Here is a 21,423-nt window from a genome sequence, read left to right as displayed (position 1 = left end):
TCGTCAGGGAAAGCTTGGATCAAAACGAAAAAACCAAGTCAACGGTACCAGGGATTCCCAGCCAGTCTCCCATGCTGGTACTTGCCTAGCCTCAAGCTGCTTAGCATTTGCGATCTGACGAGGGCAGGCACATTCAGCTTAGTGTGGCCATTGACCGATTGCTTTCGCGTCTGCTAGTCTTTTCAAGATGAAAACAATCGTAAGGGAAAGCTTTGAGAAAAACAAAATAGCAAGTCAACGGTACCGGGGATTCCCAGCCAGTCTCCCATGCCGGTACTTGCCCAGCCTCAAGCTGCTTAGCGTTTGCGATCTGACGAGGGCAGGCACATTCAGCTTAGAGTGGCCATTGACGGACAACTAGCACCACAGCGGGTCTTTTCAAGAGATATAAAATTGTAAGGGAAAGCTTTGATAAACCCCCCCCCCAAAAAAAAAAAAAAAAAGAAAAAAGAAACTTGCCCAGCCTCAAGCTGCTTAGCATTTGCGATCTGACCAGAGCTGGCACATTCAGCTTAGAGTGGCCAATGACAGATTGTTCAAACCAGTGCGGCTCTTTTCAAGAGGAATACAATCGTCAGGGAAAGCTTGGATCAAAACGAAAAAACCAAGTCAACGGTACCAGGGATTCCCAGCCAGTCTCCCATGCTGGTACTTGCCTAGCCTCAAGCTGCTTAGCATTTGCGATCTGACGAGGGCAGGCACATTCAGCTTAGTGTGGCCATTGACCGATTGCTTTCGCGTCTGCTAGTCTTTTCAAGATGAAAACAATCGTAAGGGAAAGCTTTGAGAAAAAAAAAATAGCAAGTCAACGGTACCGGGGATTCCCAGCCAGTCTCCCATGCCGGTACTTGCCCAGCCTCAAGCTGCTTAGCGTTTGCGATCTGACGAGGGCAGGCACATTCAGCTTAGAGTGGCCATTGACGGACAACTAGCACCACAGCGGGTCTTTTCAAGAGATATAAAATTGTAAGGGAAAGCTTTGATAAACCCCCCCCCCCAAAAAAAAAAAAAGAAACTTGCCCAGCCTCAAGCTGCTTAGCATTTGCGATCTGACCAGAGCTGGCACATTCAGCTTAGAGTGGCCAATGACAAATTGTTCACACCAGTGCGGCTCTTTTCAAGAGGAATACAATCGTTAGGGAAAGCTTGGATCAAAACGAACAAACCAAGTCAACGGTACCAGGGATTCCCAGCCAGTCTCCCATGCTGGTACTTGCCTAGCCCCAAGCTGCTTAGCATTTGCGATCTGACGAGGGCAGGCACATTCAGCTTAGTGTGGCCATTGACCGATTGCTTTCGCGTCTGCTAGTCTTTTCAAGATGAAAACAATCGTAAGGGAAAGCTTTGAGAAAAACAAAATAGCAAGTCAACGGTACCGGGGATTCCCAGCCAGTCTCCCATGCCGGTACTTGCCCAGCCTCAAGCTGCTTAGCGTTTGCGATCTGACGAGGGCAGGCACATTCAGCTTAGAGTGGCCATTGACAGACAACTAGCACCACAGCGGGTTTTTTCAAGAGATATAAAATTGTAAGGGAAAGCTTTGATAAACCCCCCCCCCCCCAAAAAAAAAAAAAGAAACTTGCCCAGCCTCAAGCTGCTTAGCATTTGCGATCTAACCAGAGCTGGCACATTCAGCTTAGAGTGGCCAATGACAGATTGTTCACACCAGTGCGGCTCTTTTCAAGAGGAATACAATCGTCAGGGAAAGCTTGGATCAAAACGAAAAAACCAAGTCAACGGTACCAGGGATTCCCAGCCAGTCTCCCATGCTGGTACTTGCCTAGCCTCAAGCTGCTTAGCATTTGCGATCTGACGAGGGCAGGCACATTCAGCTTAGTGTGGCCATTGACCGATTGCTTTCGCGTCTGCTAGTCTTTTCAAGATGAAAACAATCGTAAGGGAAAGCTTTGAGAAAAACAAAATAGCAAGTCAACGGTACCGGGGATTCCCAGCCAGTCTCCCATGCCGGTACTTGCCCAGCCTCAAGCTGCTTAGCGTTTGCGATCTGACGAGGGCAGGCACATTCAGCTTAGATTGGCCATTGACGGACAACTAGCACCACAGCGGGTCTTTTCAAGAGATATAAAATTGTAAGGGAAAGCTTTGATAAACCCCCCCCCCAAAAAAAAAAAAAAAAAAGAAAAAAGAAACTTGCCCAGCCTCAAGCTGCTTAGCATTTGCGATCTGACCAGAGCTGGCACATTCAGCTTAGAGTGGCCAATGACAGATTGTTCAAACCAGTGCGGCTCTTTTCAAGAGGAATACAATCGTCAGGGAAAGCTTGGATCAAAACGAAAAAACCAAGTCAACGGTACCAGAGATTCCCAGCCAGTCTCCCATGCTGGTACTTGCCTAGCCTCAAGCTGCTTAGCATTTGCGATCTGACGAGTGCAGGCACATTCAGCTTAGTGTGGCCATTGACCGATTGCTTTCGCGTCTGCTAGTCTTTTCAAGATGAAAACAATCGTAAGGGAAAGCTTTGAGAAAAAAAAAATAGCAAGTCAACGGTACCGGGGATTCCCAGCCAGTCTCCCATGCCGGTACTTGCCCAGCCTCAAGCTGCTTAGCGTTTGCGATCTGACGAGGGCAGGCACATTCAGCTTAGAGTGGCCATTGACGGAAAACTAGCACCACAGCGGGTCTTTTCAAGAGATATAAAATTGTAAGGGAAAGCTTTGATAAACCCCCCCCCCCAAAAAAAAAAAAAGAAACTTGCCCAGCCTCAAGCTGCTTAGCATTTGCGATCTGACCAGAGCTGGCACATTCAGCTTAGAGTGGCCAATGACAAATTGTTCACACCAGTGCGGCTCTTTTCAAGAGGAATACAATCGTTAGGGAAAGCTTGGATCAAAACGAAAAAACCAAGTCAACGGTACCAGGGATTCCCAGCCAGTCTCCCATGCTGGTACTTGCCTAGCCCCAAGCTGCTTAGCATTTGCGATCTGACGAGGGCAGGCACATTCAGCTTAGTGTGGCCATTGACCGATTGCTTTTGCGTCTGCTAGTCTTTTCAAGATGAAAACAATCGTAAGGGAAAGCTTTGAGAAAAACAAAACAGCAAGTCAACGGTACCGGGGATTCCCAGCCAGTCTCCCATGCCGGTACTTGCCCAGCCTCAAGCTGCTTAGCGTTTGCGATCTGACGAGGGCAGGCACATTCAGCTTAGAGTGGCCATTGACGGACAACTAGCACCACAGCGGGTCTTTTCAAGAGATATAAAATTGTAAGGGAAAGCTTTGATAAACCCCCCCCCCAAAAAAAAAAAAAAAAAAGAAACTTGCCCAGCCTCAAGCTGCTTAGCATTTGCGATCTAACCAGAGCTGGCACATTCAGCTTAGAGTGGCCAATGACAGATTGTTCACACCAGTGCGGCTCTTTTCAAGAGGAATACAATCGTCAGGGAAAGCTTGGATCAAAACGAAAAAACCAAGTCAACGGTACCAGGGATTCCCAGCCAGTCTCCCATGCTGGTACTTGCCTAGCCTCAAGCTGCTTAGCATTTGCGATCTGACGAGGGCAGGCACATTCAGCTTAGTGTGGCCATTGACCGATTGCTTTTGCGTCTGCTAGTCTTTTCAAGATGAAAACAATCGTAAGGGAAAGCTTTGAGAAAAACAAAATAGCAAGTCAACGGTATCGGGGATTCCCAGCCAGTCTCCCATGCCGGTACTTGCCCAGCCTCAAGCTGCTTAGCGTTTGCGATCTGACGAGGGCAGGCACATTCAGCTTAGAGTGGCCATTGACGGACAACTAGCACCACAGCGGGTCTTTTCAAGAGATATAAAATTGTAAGGGAAAGCTTTGATAAACCCCCCCCCCCCAAAAAAAAAAAAAAAAAAGAAAAAAGAAACTTGCCCAGCCTCAAGCTGCTTAGCATTTGCGATCTGACCAGAGCTGGCACATTCAGCTTAGAGTGGCCAATGACAGATTGTTCAAACCAGTGCGGCTCTTTTCAAGAGGAATACAATCGTCAGGGAAAGCTTGGATCAAAACGAAAAAACCAAGTCAACGGTACCAGGGATTCCCAGCCAGTCTCCCATGCTGGTACTTGCCTAGCCTCAAGCTGCTTAGCATTTGCGATCTGACGAGGGCAGGCACATTCAGCTTAGTGTGGCCATTGACCGATTGCTTTCGCGTCTGCTAGTCTTTTCAAGATGAAAACAATCGTAAGGGAAAACTTTGAGAAAAAAAAAATAGCAAGTCAACGGTACCGGGGATTCCCAGCCAGTCTCCCATGCCGGTACTTGCCCAGCCTCAAGCTGCTTAGCGTTTGCGATCTGACGAGGGCAGGCACATTCAGCTTAGAGTGGCCATTGACGGAAAACTAGCACCACAGCGGGTCTTTTCAAGAGATATAAAATTGTAAGGGAAAGCTTTGATAAACCCCCCCCCCCCAAAAAAAAAAAAAGAAACTTGCCCAGCCTCAAGCTGCTTAGCATTTGCAATCTGACCAGAGCTGGCACATTCAGCTTAGAGTGGCCAATGACAAATTGTTCACACCAGTGCGGCTCTTTTCAAGAGGAATACAATCGTTAGGGAAAGCTTGGATCAAAACGAAAAAACCAAGTCAACGGTACCAGGGATTCCCAGCCAGTCTCCCATGCTGGTACTTGCCTAGCCCCAAGCTGCTTAGCATTTGCGATCTGACGAGGGCAGGCACATTCAGCTTAGTGTGGCCATTGACCGATTGCTTTCGCGTCTGCTAGTCTTTTCAAGATGAAAACAATCGTAAGGGAAAGCTTTGAGAAAAACAAAATAGCAAGTCAACGGTACCGGGGATTCCCAGCCAGTCTCCCATGCCGGTACTTGCCCAGCCTCAAGCTGCTTAGCGTTTGCGATCTGACGAGGGCAGGCACATTCAGCTTAGAGTGGCCATTGACGGACAACTAGCACCACAGCGGGTCTTTTCAAGAGATATAAAATTGTAAGGGAAAGCTTTGATAAACCCCCCCCCCCCAAAAAAAAAAAAAAAAATAAACTTGCCCAGCCTCAAGCTGCTTAGCATTTGCGATCTAACCAGAGCTGGCACATTCAGCTTAGAGTGGCCAATGACAGATTGTTCACACCAGTGCGGCTCTTTTCAAGAGGAATACAATCGTCAGGGAAAGCTTGGATCAAAACGAAAAAACCAAGTCAACAGTACCAGGTATTCCCAGCCAGTCTCCCATGCTGGTACTTGCCTAGCCTCAAGCTGCTTAGCATTTGCGATCTGATGAGGGCAGGCACATTCAGCTTAGTGTGGCCATTGACCGATTGCTTTCGCGTCTGCTAGTCTTTTCAAGATGAAAACAATCGTAAGGGAAAGCTTTGAGAAAAACAAAATAGCAAGTCAACGGTACCGGGGATTCCCAGCCAGTCTCCCATGCCGGTACTTGCCCAGCCTCAAGCTGCTTAGCGTTTGCGATCTGACGAGGGCAGGCACATTCAGCTTAGAGTGGCCATTGACGGAAAACTAGCACCACAGCGGGTCTTTTCAAGAGATATAAAATTGTAAGGGAAAGCTTTGATAAACCCCCCCCCCCCCAAAAAAAAAAAGAAACTTGCCCAGCCTCAAGCAGCTTAGCATTTGTGATCTGACCAGAGCTGGCACATTCAGCTTAGAGTGGCCAATGACAAATTGTTCACACCAGTGCGGCTCTTTTCAAGAGGAATACAATCGTTAGGGAAAGCTTGGATCAAAACGAAAAAACCAAGTCAACGGTACCAGGGATTCCCAGCCAGTCTCCCATGCTGGTACTTGCCTAGCCCCAAGCTGCTTAGCATTTGCGATCTGACGAGGGCAGGCACATTCAGCTTAGTGTGGCCATTGACCGATTGCTTTCGCGTCTGCTAGTCTTTTCAAGATGAAAACAATCGTAAGGGAAAGCTTTGAGAAAAACAAAATAGCAAGTCAACGGTACCGGGGATTCCCAGCCAGTCTCCCATGCCGGTACTTGCCCAGCCTCAAGCTGCTTAGCGTTTGCGATCTGACGAGGGCAGGCACATTCAGCTTAGAGTGGCCATTGACGGACAACTAGCACCACAGCGGGTCTTTTCAAGAGATATAAAATTGTAAGGGAAAGCTTTGATAAACCCCCCCCCCCAAAAAAAAAAAAAAAGAAACTTGCCCAGCCTCAAGCTGCTTAGCATTTGCGATCTAACCAGAGCTGGCACATTCAGCTTAGAGTGGCCAATGACAGATTGTTCACACCAGTGCGGCTCTTTTCAAGAGGAATACAATCGTCAGGGAAAGCTTGGATCAAAACGAAAAAACCAAGTCAACGCTACCAGGGATTCCCAGCCAGTCTCCCATGCTGGTACTTGCCTAGCCTCAAGCTGCTTAGCATTTGCGATCTGATGAGGGCAGACACATTCAGCTTAGTGTGGCCATTGACCGATTGCTTTCGCGTCTGCTAGTCTTTTCAAGATGAAAACAATCGTAAGGGAAAGCTTTGAGAAAAACAAAATAGCAAGTCAACGGTACCGGGGATTCCCAGCCAGTCTCCCATGCCGGTACTTGCCCAGCCTCAAGCTGCTTAGCGTTTGCGATCTGACGAGGGCAGGCACATTCAGCTTAGAGTGGCCATTGACGGACAACTAGCACCACAGCGGGTCTTTTCAAGAGATATAAAATTGTAAGGGAAAGCTTTGATAAACCCCCCCCCCAAAAAAAAAAAAAAAAAAGAAAAAAGAAACTTGCCCAGCCTCAAGCTGCTTAGCATTTGCGATCTGACCAGAGCTGGCACATTCAGCTTAGAGTGGCCAATGACAGATTGTTCAAACCAGTGCGGCTCTTTTCAAGAGGAATACAATCGTCAGGGAAAGCTTGGATCAAAACGAAAAAACCAAGTCAACGGTACCAGGGATTCCCAGCCAGTCTCCCATGCTGGTACTTGCCTAGCCTCAAGCTGCTTAGCATTTGCGATCTGACGAGGGCAGGCACATTCAGCTTAGTGTGGCCATTGACCGATTGCTTTTGCGTCTGCTAGTCTTTTCAAGATGAAAACAATCGTAAGGGAAAGCTTTGAGAAAAAAAAAATAGGAAGTCAACGGTACCGGGGATTCCCAGCCAGTCTCCCATGCCGGTACTTGCCCAGCCTCAAGCTGCTTAGCGTTTGCGATCTGACGAGGGCAGGCACATTCAGCTTAGAGTGGCCATTGACGGACAACTAGCACCACAGCGGGTCTTTTCAAGAGATATAAAATTGTAAGGGAAAGCTTTGATAAACCCCCCCCCCCCAAAAAAAAAAAAGAAACTTGCCCAGCCTCAAGCTGCTTAGCATTTGCGATCTGACCAGAGCTGGCACATTCAGCTTAGAGTGGCCAATGACAAATTGTTCACACCAGTGCGGCTCTTTTCAAGAGGAATACAATCGTTAGGGAAAGCTTGGATCAAAACGAAAAAACCAAGTCAACGGTACCAGGGATTCCCAGCCATTCTCCCATGCTGGTACTTGCCTAGCCCCAAGCTGCTTAGCATTTGCGATCTGACGAGGGCAGGCACATTCAGCTTAGTGTGGCCATTGACCGATTGCTTTCGCGTCTGCTAGTCTTTTCAAGATGAAAACAATCGTAAGGGAAAGCTTTGAGAAAAACAAAATAGCAAGTCAACGGTACCGGGGATTCCCAGCCAGTCTCCCATGCCGGTACTTGCCCAGCCTCAAGCTGCTTAGCGTTTGCGATCTGACGAGGGCAGGCACATTCAGCTTAGAGTGGCCATTGACGGACAACTAGCACCACAGCGGGTCTTTTCAAGAGATATAAAATTGTAAGGGAAAGCTTTGATAAACCCCCCCACCCCCAAAAAAAAAAAAAGAAACTTGCCCAGCCTCAAGCTGCTTAGCATTTGCGATCTAACCAGAGCTGGCACATTCAGCTTAGAGTGGCCAATGACAGATTGTTCACACCAGTGCGGCTCTTTTCAAGAGGAATACAATCGTCAGGGAAAGCTTGGATCAAAACGAAGAAACCAAGTCAACGGTACCAGGGATTCCCAGCCAGTCTCCCATGCTGGTACTTGCCTAGCCTCAAGCTGCTTAGCATTTGCGATCTGACGAGGGCAGGCACATTCAGCTTAGTGTGGCCATTGACCGATTGCTTTCGCGTCTGCTAGTCTTTTCAAGATGAAAACAATCGTAAGGGAAAGCTTTGAGAAAAACAAAATAGCAAGTCAACGGTACCGGGGATTCCCAGCCAGTCTCCCATGCCGGTACTTGCCCAGCCTCAAGCTGCTTAGCGTTTGCGATCTGACGAGGGCAGGCACATTCAGCTTAGAGTGGCCATTGACGGACAACTAGCACCACAGCGGGTCTTTTCAAGAGATATAAAATTGTAAGGGAAAGCTTTGATAAACCACCCCCCCAAAAAAAAAAAAAAAAAAGAAAAAAGAAACTTGCCCAGCCTCAAGCTGCTTAGCATTTGCGATCTGACCAGAGCTGGCACATTCAGCTTAGAGTGGCCAATGACAGATTGTTCAAACCAGTGCGGCTCTTTTCAAGAGGAATACAATCGTCAGGGAAAGCTTGGATCAAAACGAAAAAACCAAGTCAACGGTACCAGGGATTCCCAGCCAGTCTCCCATGCTGGTACTTGCCTAGCCTCAAGCTGCTTAGCATTTGCGATCTGACGAGGGCAGGCACATTCAGCTTAGTGTGGCCATTGACCGATTGCTTTCGCGTCTGCTAGTCTTTTCAAGATGAAAACAATCGTAAGGGAAAGCTTTGAGAAAAAAAAAATAGCAAGTCAACGGTACCGGGGATTCCCAGCCAGTCTCCCATGCCGGTACTTGCCCAGCCTCAAGCTGCTTAGCGTTTGCGATCTGACGAGGGCAGGCACATTCAGCTTAGAGTGGCCATTGACGGACAACTAGCACCACAGCGGGTCTTTTCAAGAGATATAAAATTGTAAGGGAAAGCTTTGATAAACCCCCCCCCCCACAAAAAAAAAAAAGAAACTTGCCCAGCCTCAAGCTGCTTAGCATTTGCGATCTGACCAGAGCTGGCACATTCAGCTTAGAGTGGCCAATGACAAATTGTTCACACCAGTGCGGCTCTTTTCAAGAGGAATACAATCGTTAGGGAAAGCTTGGATCAAAACGAAAAAACCAAGTCAACGGTACCAGGGATTCCCAGCCAGTCTCCCATGCTGGTACTTGCCTAGCCCCAAGCTGCTTAGCATTTGCGATCTGACGAGGGCAGGCACATTCAGCTTAGTGTGGCCATTGACCGATTGCTTTCGTGTCTGCTAGTCTTTTCAAGATGAAATCAATCGTAAGGGAAAGCTTTGAGAAAAACAAAATAGCAAGTCAACGGTACCGGGGATTCCCAGCCAGTCTCCCATGCCGGTACTTGCCCAGCCTCAAGCTGCTTAGCGTTTGCGATCTGACGAGGGCAGGCACATTCAGCTTAGAGTGGCCATTGACGGACAACTAGCACCACAGCGGGTCTTTTCAAGAGATATAAAATTGTAAAGGAAAGCTTTGATAAACCCCCCCCCCCCAAAAAAAAAAAAAAAGAAACTTGCCCAGCCTCAAGCTGCTTAGCATTTGCGATCTAACCAGAGCTGGCACATTCAGCTTAGAGTGGCCAATGACAGATTGTTCACACCAGTGCGGCTCTTTTCAAGAGGAATACAATCGTCAGGGAAAGCTTGGATCAAAACGAAAAAACCAAGTCAACGGTACCAGGGATTCCCAGCCAGTCTCCCATGCTGGTACTTGCCTAGCCTCAAGCTGCTTAGCATTTGCGATCTGACGAGGGCAGGCACATTCAGCTTAGTGTGGCCATTGACCGATTGCTTTCGCGTCTGCTAGTCTTTTCAAGATGAAAACAATCGTAAGGGAAAGCTTTGAGAAAAACAAAATAGCAAGTCAACGGTACCGGGGATTCCCAGCCAGTCTCCCATGCCGGTACTTGCCCAGCCTCAAGCTGCTTAGCGTTTGCGATCTGACGAGGGCAGGCACATTCAGCTTAGAGTGGCCATTGACGGACAACTAGCACCACAGCGGGTCTTTTCAAGAGATATAAAATTGTAAGGGAAAGCTTTGATAAACCCCCCCCCCCAAAAAAAAAAAAAAAAAAGAAAAAAGAAACTTGCCCAGCCTCAAGCTGCTTAGCATTTGCGATCTGACCAGAGCTGGCACATTCAGCTTAGAGTGGCCAATGACAGATTGTTCAAACCAGTGCGGCTCTTTTCAAGAGGAATACAATCGTCAGGGAAAGCTTGGATCAAAACGAAAAAACCAAGTCAACAGTACCAGGGATTCCCAGCCAGTCTCCCATGCTGGTACTTGCCTAGCCTCAAGCTGCTTTGCATTTGCGATCTGACGAGGGCAGGCACATTCAGCTTAGTGTGGCCATTGACCGATTGCTTTCGCGTCTGCTAGTCTTTTCAAGATGAAAACAATCGTAAGGGAAAGCTTTGAGAAAAAAAAAATAGCAAGTCAACGGTACCGGGGATTCCCAACCAGTCTCCCATGCCGGTACTTGCCCAGCCTCAAGCTGCTTAGCGTTTGCGATCTGACGAGGGCAGGCACATTCAGCTTAGAGTGGCCATTGACGGAAAACTAGCACCACAGCGGGTCTTTTCAAGAGATATAAAATTGTAAGGGAAAGCTTTGATAAACCCCCCCCCCCAAAAAAAAAAAAAAGAAACTTGCCCAGCCTCAAGCTGCTTAGCATTTGCGATCTGACCAGAGCTGGCACATTCAGCTTAGAGTGGCCAATGACAAATTGTTCACACCAGTGCGGCTCTTTTCAAGAGGAATACAATCGTTAGGGAAAGCTTGGATCAAAATGAAAAAACCAAGTCAACGGTACCAGGGATTCCCAGCCAGTCTCCCATGCTGGTACTTGCCTAGCCCCAAGCTGCTTAGCATTTGCGATCTGACGAGGGCAGGCACATTCAGCTTAGTGTGGCCATTGACCGATTGCTTTCGCGTCTGCTAGTCTTTTCAAGATGAAAACAATCGTAAGGGAAAGCTTTGAGAAAAACAAAATAGCAAGTCAACGGTACCGGGGATTCCCAGCCAGTCTCCCATGCCGGTACTTGCCCAGCCTCAAGCTGCTTAGCGTTTGCGATCTGATGAGGGCAGGCACATTCAGCTTAGAGTGGCCATTGACGGACAACTAGCACCACAGCGGGTCTTTTCAAGAGATATAAAATTGTAAGGGAAAGCTTTGATAAACCCCCCCCCCCCAAAAAAAAAAAAAAAAGAAACTTGCCCAGCCTCAAGCTGCTTAGCATTTGCGATTTAACCAGAGCTGGCACATTCAGCTTAGAGTGGCCAATGACAGATTGTTCACACCAGTGCGGCTCTTTTCAAGAGGAATACAATCGTCAGGGAAAGCTTGGATCAAAACGAAAAAACCAAGTCAACGGTACCAGGGATTCCCAGCCAGTCTCCCATGCTGGTACTTGCCTAGCCTCAAGCTGCTTAGCATTTGCGATCTGACGAGGGCAGGCACATTCAGCTTAGTGTGGCCATTGACCGATTGCTTTCGCGTCTGCTAGTCTTTTCAAGATGAAAACAATCGTAAGGGAAAGCTTTGAGAAAAACAAAATAGCAAGTCAACGGTACCGGGGATTCCCAGCCAGTCTCCCATGCCGGTACTTGCCCAGCCTCAAGCTGCTTAGCGTTTGCGATCTGACGAGGGCAGGCACATTCAGCTTAGAGTGGCCATTGACGGACAACTAGCACCACAGCGGGTCTTTTCAAGAGATATAAAATTGTAAGGGAAAGCTTTGATAAACCCCCCCCCCAAAAAAAAAAAAAAAAAAGAAAAAAGAAACTTGCCCAGCCTCAAGCTGCTTAGCATTTGCGATCTGACCAGAGCTGGCACATTCAGCTTAGAGTGGCCAATGACAGATTGTTCAAACCAGTGCGGCTCTTTTCAAGAGGAATACAATCGTCAGGGAAAGCTTGGATCAAAACGAAAAAACCAAGTCAACGGTACCAGGGATTCCCAGCCAGTCTCCCATGCTGGTACTTGCCTAGCCTCAAGCTGCTTAGCATTTGCGATCTGACGAGGGCAGGCACATTCAGCTTAGTGTGGCCATTGACCGATTGCTTTTGCGTCTGCTAGTCTTTTCAAGATGAAAACAATCGTAAGGGAAAGCTTTGAGAAAAAAAAAATAGCAAGTCAACGGTACCGGGGATTCCCAGCCAGTCTCCCATGCCGGTACTTGCCCAGCCTCAAGCTGCTTAGCGTTTGCAATCTGACGAGGGCAGGCACATTCAGCTTAGAGTGGCCATTGACGGACAACTAGCACCACAGCGGGTCTTTTCAAGAGATATAAAATTGTAAGGGAAAGCTTTGATAAACCCCCCCCCCAAAAAAAAAAAAAAAAAAGAAAAAAGAAACTTGCCCAGCCTCAAGCTGCTTAGCATTTGCGATCTGACCAGAGCTGGCACATTCAGCTTAGAGTGGCCAATGACAGATTGTTCAAACCAGTGCGGCTCTTTTCAAGAGGAATACAATCGTCAGGGAAAGCTTGGATCAAAACGAAAAAACCAAGTCAACGGTACCAGGGATTCCCAGCCAGTCTCCCATGCTGGTACTTGCCTAGCCTCAAGCTGCTTAGCATTTGCGATCTGACGAGGGCAGGCACATTCAGCTTAGTGTGGCCATTGACCGATTGCTTTCGCGTCTGCTAGTCTTTTCAAGATGAAAACAATCGTAAGGGAAAGCTTTGAGAAAAAAAAAATAGCAAGTCAACGGTACCGGGGATTCCCAGCCAGTCTCCCATGCCGGTACTTGCCCAGCCTCAAGCTGCTTAGCGTTTGCGATCTGACGAGGGCAGGCACATTCAGCTTAGAGTGGCCATTGACGGACAACTAGCACCACAGCGGGTCTTTTCAAGAGATATAAAATTGTAAGGGAAAGCTTTGATAAACCCCCCCCCCAAAAAAAAAAAAAGAAACTTGCCCAGCCTCAAGCTGCTTAGCATTTGCGATCTGACCAGAGCTGGCACATTCAGCTTAGAGTGGCCAATGACAAATTGTTCACACCAGTGCGGCTCTTTTCAAGAGGAATACAATCGTTAGGGAAAGCTTGGATCAAAACGAAAAAACCAAGTCAACGGTACCAGGGATTCCCAGCCAGTCTCCCATGCTGGTACTTGCCTAGCCCCAAGCTGCTTAGCATTTGTGATCTGACGAGGGCAGGCACATTCAGCTTAGTGTGGCCATTGACCGATTGCTTTCGCGTCTGCTAGTCTTTTCAAGATGAAAACAATCGTAAGGGAAAGCTTTGAGAAAAACAAAATAGCAAGTCAATGGTATCGGGGATTCCCAGCCAGTCTCCCATGCCGGTACTTGCCCAGCCTCAAGCTGCTTAGCGTTTGCGATCTGACGAGGGCAGGCACATTCAGCTTAGAGTGGCCATTGACGGACAGCTAGCACCACAGCGGGTCTTTTCAAGAGATATAAAATTGTAAGGGAAAGCTTTGATAAACCCCCCCCCCCAAAAAAAAAAAAAAGAAACTTGCCCAGCCTCAAGCTGCTTAGCATTTGCGATCTAACCAGAGCTGGCACATTCAGCTTAGAGTGGCCAATGACAGATTGTTCACACCAGTGCGGCTCTTTTCAAGAGGAATACAATCGTCAGGGAAAGCTTGGATCAAAACGAAAAATCCAAGTCAACGGTACCAGGGATTCCCAGCCAGTCTCCCATGCTGGTACTTGCCTAGCCTCAAGCTGCTTAGCATTTGCGATCTGACGAGGGCAGGCACATTCAGCTTAGTGTGGCCATTGACCGATTGCTTTCGCGTCTGCTAGTCTTTTCAAGATGAAAACAATCGTAAGGGAAAGCTTTGAGAAAAACAAAATAGCAAGTCAACGGTACCGGGGATTCCCAGCCAGTCTCCCATGCCGGTAATTGCCCAGCCTCAAGCTGCTTAGCGTTTGCGATCTGACGAGGGCAGGCACATTCAGCTTAGAGTGGCCATTGACGGACAACTAGCACCACAGCGGGTCTTTTCAAGAGATATAAAATTGTAAGGGAAAGCTTTGATAAACCCCCCCCCCCAAAAAAAAAAAAAAAAAAGAAAAAAGAAACTTGCCCAGCCTCAAGCTGCTTAGCATTTGCGATCTGACCAGAGCTGGCACATTCAGCTTAGAGTGGCCAATGACAGATTGTTCAAACCAGTGCGGCTCTTTTCAAGAGGAATACAATCGTCAGGGAAAGCTTGGATCAAAACGAAAAAACCAAGTCAACGGTACCAGGGATTCCCAGCCAGTCTCCCATGCTGGTACTTGCCTAGCCTCAAGCTGCTTAGCATTTGCGATCTGACGAGGGCAGGCACATTCAGCTTAGTGTGGCCATTGACCGATTGCTTTTGCGTCTGCTAGTCTTTTCAAGATGAAAACAATCGTAAGGGAAAGCTTTGAGAAAAAAAAAATAGCAAGTCAACGGTACCGGGGATTCCCAGCCAGTCTCCCATGCCGGTACTTGCCCAGCCTCAAGCTGCTTAGCGTTTGCGATCTGACGAGGGCAGGCACATTCAGCTTAGAGTGGCCATTGACGGAAAACTAGCACCACAGCGGGTCTTTTCAAGAGATATAAAATTGTAAGGGAAAGCTTTGATAAACCCCCCCCCCCAAAAAAAAAAAAAGAAACTTGCCCAGCCTCAAGCTGCTTAGCATTTGCGATCTGACCAGAGCTGGCACATTCAGCTTAGAGTGGCCAATGACAAATTGTTCACACCAGTGCGGCTCTTTTCAAGAGGAATACAATCGTTAGGGAAAGCTTGGATCAAAACGAAAAAACCAAGTCAACGGTACCAGGGATTCCCAGCCAGTCTCCCATGCTGGTACTTGCCTAGCCCCAAGCTGCTTAGCATTTGCGATCTGACGAGGGCAGGCACATTCAGCTTAGTGTGGCCATTGACCGATTGCTTTCGCGTCTGCTAGTCTTTTCAAGATGAAAACAATCGTAAGGGAAAGCTTTGAGAAAAACAAAATAGCAAGTCAACGGTACCGGGGATTCCCAGCCAGTCTCCCATGCCGGTACTTGCCCAGCCTCAAGCTGCTTAGCGTTTGCGATCTGACGAGGGCAGGCACATTCAGCTTAGAGTGGCCATTGACGGACAACTAGCACCACAGCGGGTCTTTTCAAGAGATATAAAATTGTAAGGGAAAGCTTTGATAACCCCCCCCCCCCAAAAAAAAAAAAAAAAGAAACTTGCCCAGCCTCAAGCTGCTTAGCATTTGCGATCTAACCAGAGCTGGCACATTCAGCTTAGAGTGGCCAATGACAGATTGTTCACACCAGTGCGACTCTTTTCAAGAGGAATACAATCGTCAGGGAAAGCTTGGATCAAAACGAAAAAACCAAGTCAACGGTACCAGGGATTCCCAGCCAGTCTCCCATGCTGGTACTTGCCTAGCCTCAAGCTGCTTAGCATTTGCGATCTGACGAGGGCAGGCACATTCAGCTTAGTGTGGCCATTGACCGATTGCTTTCGCGTCTGCTAGTCTTTTCAAGATGAAAACAATCGTAAGGGAAAGCTTTGAGAAAAACAAAATAGCAAGTCAACGGTACCGGGGATTCCCAGCCAGTCTCCCATGCCGGTACTTGCCCAGCCTCAAGCTGCTTAGCGTTTGCGATCTGACGAGGGCAGGCACATTCAGCTTAGAGTGGCCATTGACGGACAACTAGCACCACAGCGGGTCTTTTCAAGAGATATAAAATTGTAAGGGAAAGCTTTGATAAACCCCCCCCCAAAAAAAAAAAAAAAAAAGAAAAAAGAAACTTGCCCAGCCTCAAGCTGCTTAGCATTTGCGATCTGACCAGAGCTGGCACATTCAGCTTAGAGTGGCCAATGACAGATTGTTCAAACCAGTGCGGCTCTTTTCAAGAGGAATACAATCGTCAGGGAAAGCTTGGATCAAAACGAAAAAACCAACTCAACGGTACCAGGGATTCCCAGCCAGTCTCCCATGCTGGTACTTGCCTAGCCTCAAGCTGCTTAGCATTTGCGATCTGACGAGGGCAGGCACATTCAGCTTAGTGTGGCCATTGACCGATTGCTTTCGCGTCTGCTAGTCTTTTCAAGATGAAAACAATCGTAAGGGAAAGCTTTGAGAAAAAAAAAATAGCAAGTCAACGGTACCGGGGATTCCCAGCCAGTCTCCCATGCCGGTACTTGCCCAGCCTCAAGCTGCTTAGCGTTTGCGATCTGACGAGGGCAGGCACATTCAGCTTAGAGTGGCCATTGACGGACAACTAGCACCACAGCGGGTCTTTTCAAGAGATATAAAATTGTAAGGGAAAGCTTTGATAAACCCCCCCCCCAAAAAAAAAAAAAAGAAACTTGCCCAGCCTCAAGCTGCTTAGCATTTGCGATCTGACCAGAGCTGGCACATTCAGCTTAGAGTGGCCAATGACAAATTGTTCACACCAGTGCGACTCTTTTCAAGAGGAATACAATCGTTAGGGAAAGCTTGGATCAAAACGAAAAAACCAAGTCAACGGTACCAGGGATTCCCAGCCAGTCTCCCATGCTGGTACTTGCCTAGCCCCAAGCTGCTTAGCATTTGCGATCTGACGAGGGCAGGCACATTCAGCTTAGTGTGGCCATTGACCGATTGCTTTCGCGTCTGCTAGTCTTTTCAAGATGAAAACAATCGTAAGGGAAAGCTTTGAGAAAAACAAAATAGCAAGTCAACGGTACCGGGGATTCCCAGCCAGTCTCCCATGCCGGTACTTGCCCAGCCTCAAGCTGCTTAGCGTTTGCGATCTGACGAGGGCAGGCACATTCAGCTTAGAGTGGCCATTGACGGACAACTAGCACCACAGCGGGTCTTTTCAAGAGATATAAAATTGTAAGGGAAAGCTTTGATAAACCCCCCCCCCCCAAAAAAAAAAAAAAGAAACTTGCCCAGCCTCAAGCTGCTTAGCATTTGCGATCTAACCAGAGCTGGCACATTCAGCTTAGAGTGGCCAATGACAGATTGTTCACACCAGTGCGGCTCTTTTCAAGAGGAATACAATCGTCAGGGAAAGCTTGGATCAAAACGAAAAAACCAAGTCAACGGTACCAGGGATTCCCAGCCAGTCTCCCATGCTGGTACTTGCCTAGCCTCAAGCTGCTTAGCATTTGCGATCTGACGAGGGCAGGCACATTCAGCTTAGTGTGGCCATTGACCGATTGCTTTCGCGTCTGCTAGTCTTTTCAAGATGAAAACAATCGTAAGGGAAAGCTTTGAGAAAAACAAAATAGCAAGTCAACGGTACCGGGGATTCCCAGCCAGTCTCCCATGCCGGTACTTGCTCAGCCTCAAGCTGCTTAGCGTTTGCGATCTGACGAGGGCAGGCACATTCAGCTTAGAGTGGCCATTGACGGACAACTAGCACCACAGCGGGTCTTTTCAAGAGATATAAAATTGTAAGGGAAAGCTTTGATAAACCCCCCCCCCCAAAAAAAAAAAAAAAAAAGAAAAAAGAAACTTGCCCAGCCTCAAGCTGCTTAGCATTTGCGATCTGACCAGAGCTGGCACATTCAGCTTAGAGTGGCCAATGACAGATTGTTCAAACCAGTGCGGCTCTTTTCAAGAGGAATACAATCGTCAGGGAAAGCTTGGATCAAAACGAAAAAACCAAGTCAACGGTACCAGGGATTCCCAGCCAGTCTCCCATGCTGGTACTTGCCTAGCCTCAAGCTGCTTAGCATTTGCAATCTGACGAGGGCAGGCACATTCAGCTTAGTGTGGCCATTGACCGATTACTTTCGCGTCTGCTAGTCTTTTCAAGATGAAAACAATCGTAAGGGAAAGCTTTGAGAAAAAAAAAATAGCAAGTCAACGGTACCGGGGATTCCCAGCCAGTCTCCCATGCCGGTACTTGCCCAGCCTCAAGCTGCTTAGCGTTTGCGATCTGACGAGGGCAGGCACATTCAGCTTAGAGTGGCCATTGACGGACAACTAGCACCACAGCGGGTCTTTTCAAGAGATATAAAATTGTAAGGGAAAGCTTTGATAAACCCCCCCCCCAAAAAAAAAAAAAAAAAAGAAACTTGCCCAGCCTCAAGCTGCTTAGCATTTGCGATCTGACCAGAGCTGGCACATTCAGCTTAGAGTGGCCAATGACAAATTGTTCACACCAGTGCGGCTCTTTTCAAGAGGAATACAATCGTTAGGGAAAGCTTGGATCAAAACGAAAAAACCAAGTCAACGGTACCAGGGATTCCCAGCCAGTCTCCCATGCTGGTACTTGCCTAGCCCCAAGCTGCTTAGCATTTGCGATCTGACGAGGGCAGGCACATTCAGCTTAGTGTGGCCATTGACCGATTGCTTTCGCGTCTGCTAGTCTTTTCAAGATGAAAACAATCGTAAGGGAAAGCTTTGAGAAAAACAAAATAGCAAGTCAACGGTACCGGGGATTCCCAGCCAGTCTCCCATACCGGTACTTGCCCAGCCTCAAGCTGCTTAGCGTTTGCGATCTGACGAGGGCAGGCACATTCAGCTTAGAGTGGCCATTGACGGACAACTAGCACCACAGCGGGTCTTTTCAAGAGATATAAAATTGTAAGGGAAAGCTTTGATAAACCCCCCCCCCCAAAAAAAAAAAAAAAAGAAACTTGCCCAGCCTCAAGCTGCTTAGCATTTACAATCTAACCAGAGCTGGCACATTCAGCTTAGAGTGGCCAATGACAGATTGTTCACACCAGTGCGGCTCTTTTCAAGAGGAATACAATCGTCAGGGAAAGCTTGGATCAAAACGAAAAAACTAAGTCAACGGTACCAGGGATTCCCAGCCAGTCTCCCATGCTGGTACTTGCCTAGCCTCAAGCTGCTTAGCATTTGCGATCTGACGAGGGCAGGCACATTCAGCTTAGTGTGGCCATTGACCGATTGCTTTCGCGTCTGCTAGTCTTTTCAAGATGAAAACAATCGTAAGGGAAAGCTTTGAGAAAAACAAAATAGCAAGTCAACGGTACCGGGGATTCCCAGCCAGTCTCCCATGCCGGTACTTGCCCAGCCTCAAGCTGCTTAGCGTTTGCGATCTGACAAGGGCAGGCACATTCAGCTTAGAGTGGCCATTGACGGACAACTAGCACCACAGCGGGTCTTTTCAAGAGATATAAAATTGTAAGGGAAAGCTTTGATAAACCCCCCCCCCAAAAAAAAAAAAAAAAAAGAAAAAAGAAACTTGCCCAGCCTCAAGCTGCTTAGCATTTGCGATCTGACCAGAGCTGGCACATTCAGCTTAGAGTGGCCAATGACAGATTGTTCAAACCAGTGCGGCTCTTTTCAAGAGGAATACAATCGTCAGGGAAAGCTTGGATCAAAACGAAAAAACCAAGTCAACGGTACCAGGGATTCCCAGCCAGTCTCCCATGCTGGTACTTGCCTAGCCTCAAGCTGCTTAGCATTTGCGATCTGACGAGGGCAGGCACATTCAGCTTAGTGTGGCCATTGACCGATTGCTTTCGCGTCTGCTAGTCTTTTCAAGATGAAAACAATCGTAAGGGAAAGCTTTGAGAAAAAAAAAATAGCAAGTCAACGGTACCGGGGATTCCCAGCCAGTCTCCCATGCCGGTACTTGCCCAGCCTCAAGCTGCTTAGCGTTTGCGATCTGACGAGGGCAGGCACATTCAGCTTAGAGTGGCCATTGACGGACAACTAGCACCACAGCGGGTCTTTTCAAGAGATATAAAATTGTAAGGGAAAGCTTTGATAAACCCCCCCCCCCAAAAAAAAAAAAAGAAACTTGCCCAGCCTCAAGCTGCTTAGCATTTGCGATCTGACCAGAGCTGGCACATTCAGCTTAGAGTGGCCAATGACAAATTGTTCACACCAGTGCGGCTCTTTTCAAGAGGAATACAATCGTTAGGGAAAGCTTGGATCAAAACGAAAAAACCAAGTCAACGGTACCAGGGATTCCCAGCCAGTCTCCCATGCTGGTACTTGCCTAGCCCCAAGCTGCTTAGCATTTGCGATCTGACGAGGGCAGGCACATTCAGCTTAGTGTGGCCATTGACCGATTGCTTTCGCGTCTGCTAGTCTTTTCAAGATGAAAACAATCGTAAGGGAAAGCTTTGAGAAAAACAAAATAGCAAGTCAACGGTACCGGGGATTCCCAGCCAGTCTCCCATGCCGGTACTTGCCCAGCCTCAAGCTGCTTAGCGTTTGCGATCTGACGAGGGCAGGCACATTCAGCTTAGAGTGGCCATTGACGGACAACTAGCACCACAGCGGGTCTTTTCAAGAGATATTAAATTGTAAGGGAAAGCTTTGATAAACCCCCCCCCCCCAAAAAAAAAAAAAAAAAGAAACTTGCCCAGCCTCAAGCTGCTTAGCATTTGCGATCTAACCAGAGCTGGCACATTCAGCTTAGAGTGGCCAATGACAGATTGTTCACACCAGTGCGGCTCTTTTCAAGAGGAATACAATCGTCAGGGAAAGCTTGGATCAAAACGAAAAAACCAAGTCAACGGTACCAGGGATTCCCAGCCAGTCTCCCATGCTGGTACTTGCCTAGCCTCAAGCTGCTTAGCATTTGCGATCTGACGAGGGCAGGCACATTCAGCTTAGTGTGGCCATTGACCGATTGCTTTCGCGTCTGCTAGTCTTTTCAAGATGAAAACAATCGTAAGGGAAAGCTTTGAGAAAAACAAAATAGCAAGTCTACGGTACCGGGGATTCCCAGCCAGTCTCCCATGCCGGTACTTGCCCAGCCTCAAGCTGCTTAGCGTTTGCGATCTGACGAGGGCAGGCACATTCAGCTTAGAGTGGCCATTGACGGACAACTAGCACCACAGCGGGTCTTTTCAAGAGATATAAAATTGTAAGGGAAAGCTTTGATAAACCCCCCCCCAAAAAAAAAAAAAAAAAAAGAAAAAAGAAACTTGCCCAGCCTCAAGCTGCTTAGCATTTGCGATCTGACCAGAGCTGGCACATTCAGCTTAGAGTGGCCAATGACAGATTGTTCAAACCGGTGCGGCTCTTTTCAAGAGGAATACAATCGTCAGGGAAAGCTTGGATCAAAACGAAAAAACCAAGTCAACGGTACCAGGGATTCCCAGCCAGTCTCCCATGCTGGTACTTGCCTAGCCTCAAGCTGCTTAGCATTTGCGATCTGACGAGGGCAGGCACATTCAGCTTAGTGTGGCCATTGACCGATTGCTTTCGCGTCTGCTAGTCTTTTCAAGATGAAAACAATCGTAAGGGAAAGCTTTGAGAAAAAAAAAATAGCAAGTCAACGGTACCAGGGATTCCCAGCCAGTCTCCCATGCCGGTACTTGCCCAGCCTCAAGCTGCTTAGCGTTTGCGATCTGACGAGGGCAGGCACATTCAGCTTAGAGTGGCCATTGACGGAAAACTAGCACCACAGCGGGTCTTTTCAAGAGATATAAAATTGTAAGGGAAAGCTTTGATAAACCCCCCCCCCCCAAAAAAAAAAAAGAAACTTGCCCAGCCTCAAGCTGCTTAGCATTTGCGAT

The 21,423-nt window shown here is 47.9% G+C and overlaps 68 pseudogenes; all 68 read right to left on the bottom strand.

Moving 5' to 3' along the window:
* Nucleotides 1-36: 36 nt before the first annotated feature.
* Nucleotides 37-155, bottom strand: LOC143796270 (5S ribosomal RNA; annotated as a pseudogene).
* Nucleotides 156-232: 77 nt separating this feature from the next.
* On the bottom strand, nt 233-351 carry LOC143799620 (5S ribosomal RNA; annotated as a pseudogene).
* Nucleotides 352-607: 256 nt separating this feature from the next.
* On the bottom strand, nt 608-726 carry LOC143796259 (5S ribosomal RNA; annotated as a pseudogene).
* Nucleotides 727-803: 77 nt separating this feature from the next.
* Nucleotides 804-922, bottom strand: LOC143799619 (5S ribosomal RNA; annotated as a pseudogene).
* Nucleotides 923-1,168: 246 nt separating this feature from the next.
* LOC143798153 (5S ribosomal RNA) lies at nt 1,169-1,287 on the bottom strand (annotated as a pseudogene).
* A 77-nt stretch (nt 1,288-1,364) lies between these two features.
* LOC143799618 (5S ribosomal RNA) lies at nt 1,365-1,483 on the bottom strand (annotated as a pseudogene).
* A 248-nt stretch (nt 1,484-1,731) lies between these two features.
* On the bottom strand, nt 1,732-1,850 carry LOC143796247 (5S ribosomal RNA; annotated as a pseudogene).
* Nucleotides 1,851-1,927: 77 nt separating this feature from the next.
* LOC143800337 (5S ribosomal RNA) lies at nt 1,928-2,046 on the bottom strand (annotated as a pseudogene).
* A 257-nt stretch (nt 2,047-2,303) lies between these two features.
* On the bottom strand, nt 2,304-2,422 carry LOC143797976 (5S ribosomal RNA; annotated as a pseudogene).
* A 77-nt stretch (nt 2,423-2,499) lies between these two features.
* On the bottom strand, nt 2,500-2,618 carry LOC143799617 (5S ribosomal RNA; annotated as a pseudogene).
* A 246-nt stretch (nt 2,619-2,864) lies between these two features.
* LOC143798151 (5S ribosomal RNA) lies at nt 2,865-2,983 on the bottom strand (annotated as a pseudogene).
* Nucleotides 2,984-3,060: 77 nt separating this feature from the next.
* LOC143799615 (5S ribosomal RNA) lies at nt 3,061-3,179 on the bottom strand (annotated as a pseudogene).
* A 250-nt stretch (nt 3,180-3,429) lies between these two features.
* On the bottom strand, nt 3,430-3,548 carry LOC143796236 (5S ribosomal RNA; annotated as a pseudogene).
* A 455-nt stretch (nt 3,549-4,003) lies between these two features.
* LOC143796225 (5S ribosomal RNA) lies at nt 4,004-4,122 on the bottom strand (annotated as a pseudogene).
* A 77-nt stretch (nt 4,123-4,199) lies between these two features.
* LOC143799614 (5S ribosomal RNA) lies at nt 4,200-4,318 on the bottom strand (annotated as a pseudogene).
* Nucleotides 4,319-4,565: 247 nt separating this feature from the next.
* On the bottom strand, nt 4,566-4,684 carry LOC143798150 (5S ribosomal RNA; annotated as a pseudogene).
* A 77-nt stretch (nt 4,685-4,761) lies between these two features.
* LOC143799613 (5S ribosomal RNA) lies at nt 4,762-4,880 on the bottom strand (annotated as a pseudogene).
* Nucleotides 4,881-5,131: 251 nt separating this feature from the next.
* Nucleotides 5,132-5,250, bottom strand: LOC143799797 (5S ribosomal RNA; annotated as a pseudogene).
* Nucleotides 5,251-5,327: 77 nt separating this feature from the next.
* Nucleotides 5,328-5,446, bottom strand: LOC143799612 (5S ribosomal RNA; annotated as a pseudogene).
* Nucleotides 5,447-5,692: 246 nt separating this feature from the next.
* On the bottom strand, nt 5,693-5,811 carry LOC143798149 (5S ribosomal RNA; annotated as a pseudogene).
* A 77-nt stretch (nt 5,812-5,888) lies between these two features.
* Nucleotides 5,889-6,007, bottom strand: LOC143799611 (5S ribosomal RNA; annotated as a pseudogene).
* Nucleotides 6,008-6,451: 444 nt separating this feature from the next.
* LOC143799610 (5S ribosomal RNA) lies at nt 6,452-6,570 on the bottom strand (annotated as a pseudogene).
* A 257-nt stretch (nt 6,571-6,827) lies between these two features.
* On the bottom strand, nt 6,828-6,946 carry LOC143796213 (5S ribosomal RNA; annotated as a pseudogene).
* A 77-nt stretch (nt 6,947-7,023) lies between these two features.
* Nucleotides 7,024-7,142, bottom strand: LOC143799609 (5S ribosomal RNA; annotated as a pseudogene).
* Nucleotides 7,143-7,584: 442 nt separating this feature from the next.
* LOC143799608 (5S ribosomal RNA) lies at nt 7,585-7,703 on the bottom strand (annotated as a pseudogene).
* A 248-nt stretch (nt 7,704-7,951) lies between these two features.
* LOC143796200 (5S ribosomal RNA) lies at nt 7,952-8,070 on the bottom strand (annotated as a pseudogene).
* A 77-nt stretch (nt 8,071-8,147) lies between these two features.
* Nucleotides 8,148-8,266, bottom strand: LOC143799607 (5S ribosomal RNA; annotated as a pseudogene).
* A 257-nt stretch (nt 8,267-8,523) lies between these two features.
* LOC143796189 (5S ribosomal RNA) lies at nt 8,524-8,642 on the bottom strand (annotated as a pseudogene).
* Nucleotides 8,643-8,719: 77 nt separating this feature from the next.
* On the bottom strand, nt 8,720-8,838 carry LOC143799606 (5S ribosomal RNA; annotated as a pseudogene).
* Nucleotides 8,839-9,085: 247 nt separating this feature from the next.
* Nucleotides 9,086-9,204, bottom strand: LOC143798148 (5S ribosomal RNA; annotated as a pseudogene).
* Nucleotides 9,205-9,281: 77 nt separating this feature from the next.
* LOC143799604 (5S ribosomal RNA) lies at nt 9,282-9,400 on the bottom strand (annotated as a pseudogene).
* A 249-nt stretch (nt 9,401-9,649) lies between these two features.
* On the bottom strand, nt 9,650-9,768 carry LOC143796177 (5S ribosomal RNA; annotated as a pseudogene).
* Nucleotides 9,769-9,845: 77 nt separating this feature from the next.
* LOC143799603 (5S ribosomal RNA) lies at nt 9,846-9,964 on the bottom strand (annotated as a pseudogene).
* Nucleotides 9,965-10,222: 258 nt separating this feature from the next.
* LOC143798785 (5S ribosomal RNA) lies at nt 10,223-10,341 on the bottom strand (annotated as a pseudogene).
* A 77-nt stretch (nt 10,342-10,418) lies between these two features.
* LOC143800518 (5S ribosomal RNA) lies at nt 10,419-10,537 on the bottom strand (annotated as a pseudogene).
* A 247-nt stretch (nt 10,538-10,784) lies between these two features.
* Nucleotides 10,785-10,903, bottom strand: LOC143798147 (5S ribosomal RNA; annotated as a pseudogene).
* Nucleotides 10,904-10,980: 77 nt separating this feature from the next.
* On the bottom strand, nt 10,981-11,099 carry LOC143798565 (5S ribosomal RNA; annotated as a pseudogene).
* A 250-nt stretch (nt 11,100-11,349) lies between these two features.
* On the bottom strand, nt 11,350-11,468 carry LOC143796166 (5S ribosomal RNA; annotated as a pseudogene).
* Nucleotides 11,469-11,545: 77 nt separating this feature from the next.
* LOC143799602 (5S ribosomal RNA) lies at nt 11,546-11,664 on the bottom strand (annotated as a pseudogene).
* A 257-nt stretch (nt 11,665-11,921) lies between these two features.
* On the bottom strand, nt 11,922-12,040 carry LOC143796154 (5S ribosomal RNA; annotated as a pseudogene).
* Nucleotides 12,041-12,493: 453 nt separating this feature from the next.
* On the bottom strand, nt 12,494-12,612 carry LOC143796143 (5S ribosomal RNA; annotated as a pseudogene).
* A 77-nt stretch (nt 12,613-12,689) lies between these two features.
* On the bottom strand, nt 12,690-12,808 carry LOC143799601 (5S ribosomal RNA; annotated as a pseudogene).
* A 245-nt stretch (nt 12,809-13,053) lies between these two features.
* On the bottom strand, nt 13,054-13,172 carry LOC143800584 (5S ribosomal RNA; annotated as a pseudogene).
* A 443-nt stretch (nt 13,173-13,615) lies between these two features.
* LOC143796131 (5S ribosomal RNA) lies at nt 13,616-13,734 on the bottom strand (annotated as a pseudogene).
* A 454-nt stretch (nt 13,735-14,188) lies between these two features.
* Nucleotides 14,189-14,307, bottom strand: LOC143796119 (5S ribosomal RNA; annotated as a pseudogene).
* Nucleotides 14,308-14,384: 77 nt separating this feature from the next.
* On the bottom strand, nt 14,385-14,503 carry LOC143799600 (5S ribosomal RNA; annotated as a pseudogene).
* A 246-nt stretch (nt 14,504-14,749) lies between these two features.
* Nucleotides 14,750-14,868, bottom strand: LOC143798146 (5S ribosomal RNA; annotated as a pseudogene).
* Nucleotides 14,869-14,945: 77 nt separating this feature from the next.
* Nucleotides 14,946-15,064, bottom strand: LOC143799599 (5S ribosomal RNA; annotated as a pseudogene).
* Nucleotides 15,065-15,313: 249 nt separating this feature from the next.
* Nucleotides 15,314-15,432, bottom strand: LOC143796108 (5S ribosomal RNA; annotated as a pseudogene).
* A 77-nt stretch (nt 15,433-15,509) lies between these two features.
* On the bottom strand, nt 15,510-15,628 carry LOC143799598 (5S ribosomal RNA; annotated as a pseudogene).
* Nucleotides 15,629-15,884: 256 nt separating this feature from the next.
* LOC143800358 (5S ribosomal RNA) lies at nt 15,885-16,003 on the bottom strand (annotated as a pseudogene).
* Nucleotides 16,004-16,080: 77 nt separating this feature from the next.
* On the bottom strand, nt 16,081-16,199 carry LOC143799597 (5S ribosomal RNA; annotated as a pseudogene).
* A 246-nt stretch (nt 16,200-16,445) lies between these two features.
* On the bottom strand, nt 16,446-16,564 carry LOC143798145 (5S ribosomal RNA; annotated as a pseudogene).
* Nucleotides 16,565-16,641: 77 nt separating this feature from the next.
* On the bottom strand, nt 16,642-16,760 carry LOC143799596 (5S ribosomal RNA; annotated as a pseudogene).
* A 248-nt stretch (nt 16,761-17,008) lies between these two features.
* Nucleotides 17,009-17,127, bottom strand: LOC143796097 (5S ribosomal RNA; annotated as a pseudogene).
* Nucleotides 17,128-17,581: 454 nt separating this feature from the next.
* Nucleotides 17,582-17,700, bottom strand: LOC143798888 (5S ribosomal RNA; annotated as a pseudogene).
* Nucleotides 17,701-17,777: 77 nt separating this feature from the next.
* Nucleotides 17,778-17,896, bottom strand: LOC143799593 (5S ribosomal RNA; annotated as a pseudogene).
* Nucleotides 17,897-18,146: 250 nt separating this feature from the next.
* On the bottom strand, nt 18,147-18,265 carry LOC143798144 (5S ribosomal RNA; annotated as a pseudogene).
* A 77-nt stretch (nt 18,266-18,342) lies between these two features.
* LOC143798916 (5S ribosomal RNA) lies at nt 18,343-18,461 on the bottom strand (annotated as a pseudogene).
* A 249-nt stretch (nt 18,462-18,710) lies between these two features.
* LOC143796085 (5S ribosomal RNA) lies at nt 18,711-18,829 on the bottom strand (annotated as a pseudogene).
* A 453-nt stretch (nt 18,830-19,282) lies between these two features.
* LOC143796073 (5S ribosomal RNA) lies at nt 19,283-19,401 on the bottom strand (annotated as a pseudogene).
* A 77-nt stretch (nt 19,402-19,478) lies between these two features.
* LOC143799591 (5S ribosomal RNA) lies at nt 19,479-19,597 on the bottom strand (annotated as a pseudogene).
* A 246-nt stretch (nt 19,598-19,843) lies between these two features.
* Nucleotides 19,844-19,962, bottom strand: LOC143798143 (5S ribosomal RNA; annotated as a pseudogene).
* Nucleotides 19,963-20,039: 77 nt separating this feature from the next.
* Nucleotides 20,040-20,158, bottom strand: LOC143799590 (5S ribosomal RNA; annotated as a pseudogene).
* Nucleotides 20,159-20,409: 251 nt separating this feature from the next.
* On the bottom strand, nt 20,410-20,528 carry LOC143796061 (5S ribosomal RNA; annotated as a pseudogene).
* A 77-nt stretch (nt 20,529-20,605) lies between these two features.
* LOC143800732 (5S ribosomal RNA) lies at nt 20,606-20,724 on the bottom strand (annotated as a pseudogene).
* Nucleotides 20,725-20,981: 257 nt separating this feature from the next.
* LOC143796050 (5S ribosomal RNA) lies at nt 20,982-21,100 on the bottom strand (annotated as a pseudogene).
* A 77-nt stretch (nt 21,101-21,177) lies between these two features.
* Nucleotides 21,178-21,296, bottom strand: LOC143798670 (5S ribosomal RNA; annotated as a pseudogene).
* Nucleotides 21,297-21,423: the final 127 nt, after the last annotated feature.

This window comes from Ranitomeya variabilis, chromosome 1 (genome assembly GCF_051348905.1).
Source record: "Ranitomeya variabilis isolate aRanVar5 chromosome 1, aRanVar5.hap1, whole genome shotgun sequence".
In the NCBI taxonomy this organism is placed as follows: domain Eukaryota; kingdom Metazoa; phylum Chordata; class Amphibia; order Anura; family Dendrobatidae; genus Ranitomeya; species Ranitomeya variabilis.
The sequence above is the reverse complement of the archived record's forward strand: the minus strand, read 5'-3'. Positions and strand labels throughout refer to the sequence as shown.